Consider the following 1718-nt stretch of genomic DNA (forward strand, 5'->3'; position numbering starts at 1 on the left):
GTAGCCATAATGATTTTAAAATAAAATTAGAACAGAACAGTAGCTTCCATTGATTGTTCCATATAACACCTAAAGAAGTAGGAATTTTTAACCTTCTTCAAAAAATTATTCCATATTTTAGAGATGATGAAAAATTGTTAACTTTGTAATATCGCCTGAGTATGATTTTACAAAAATACTACAAATAAGATTCTTTGGATTATGTACAAGAAAAACAGTGATTTTTTAAAATAATTTCTTGAAAAATCACAAATAATTCCTTTCCATCTGAATTTGAGAAATGTTTTGAAAGGGTTCGAATTCTTATGTTATACAAAAACCAAGTAGACTAGGGTAAGTAGACTTAAGTAGAATAGGGTAAAAATAATCAACAGGGGAGATGGAACAATGACATCTTTCCAAAGCTGGAGGCAAATCCCTGGGCCTTAATAGCACTTTCTGCACAAAAGTCAGATTTTCAATCAAGGTTACTACCATCTTTGTAGATGCCTCTTCATAACTGTGGATAGCATTGCTACACATCTCTTAAAAGGACCTGTGCCTTGTCTTTGTACAGCACAAACAGCATAGGAACTTATTTCTACACACCTGCAAGAAACTACACGTAAAAAGAGAAAGAGAAAACACATACCCCATAGAATTCCCCATTATTTATTTAACCTTATTAACTTTGAATATAAAATATAACCACTGAGCATCAAGCATATCATGCATTGTTACCATATGGTCCTTTTCACTTATGACTCCAGAACGAACCCTCCGAAGTTCCTGCACCTGACCACCAACTCCCAACAACAAGCCAAGGTGTACACCCAGTGTCTGAATGTAGGTGCTGGCCTCACAACTCACCCAAAATATTCCTAATCTTCTTTCGGGATCATATTCAATCATTTTGCTTTCATAGATAGTCCTCACTCACAGCTGCCTCTTTACTGCAGCAATAAGTGGGGGTTGCTGGAATAGGGCACCCATCAGAGTTTCTAGGCCCTAGAAAGCGGAGTCCCCCCTTCAATAGCATTGTGCAGCTGGACAATTCCCACATACTCTTTGCCTGCACTCTGCTGTGATTTCATCAAGCAAGTTGCACGTTCTATGCACACGATTAAACAGTCAGTCACTTTCAGATCCAGGGTGCCACTGTGTCCTGTCTTCTCTACCCGAAGTATTCATCGGATCCAGGCTACTACCTCATGGGAAGAGGGGTTAGAGGGCTTGTCAAGATTAATGAAACCTGTCCTGATATAGTCCCCAATCTCCCTCTTCAGAGGATTTGAACCACAAGGAAGAGGTGAATAGTGTATTGTCCTTACATTTAGCTTATCGAAATTCTTCAGCAACAAGGGCCAGTGGAGTGTGTCCAACTGAGCCACTTTGGATTCTGGTTTGATAAGAAATTCTTCGGCTTGTTGTATTTCAGCTACATCTTCTTTTTGTAAAGACTTCTGGTCCTTTTTCTTCTTATGTTTCTTTGGTAAAACAACTACTTCTTCGTCCACCATGTTGCACCGCACCGTGTGCGTGCTGGGCAGGCCATCCCAGAGGCAACTTATAAAGTGCATAGTCAAAGAAAAAAGAATCAAAATTTTGAAATTGTTCTTGTTTCTTTCACATCATATACATGAATTATGGGATATAGACCTGTTTCCAGCTTGAGAACCTGAAGACATCCACAGATTTTTTTTTTTTTTAATCCCATTGTTTGGGTTTTAGTTTTGCTT

General features: G+C 38.5%; 1 pseudogene; it reads right to left on the minus strand.

Annotated features, from left to right (window-relative positions):
- Window positions 1-651: 651 nt before the first annotated feature.
- Window positions 652-1499, minus strand: LOC124994196 (H/ACA ribonucleoprotein complex subunit DKC1-like; annotated as a pseudogene).
- Window positions 1500-1718: the final 219 nt, after the last annotated feature.

Source organism: Sciurus carolinensis, chromosome 10 (assembly GCF_902686445.1).
Source record: "Sciurus carolinensis chromosome 10, mSciCar1.2, whole genome shotgun sequence".
Taxonomy (NCBI): domain Eukaryota; kingdom Metazoa; phylum Chordata; class Mammalia; order Rodentia; family Sciuridae; genus Sciurus; species Sciurus carolinensis.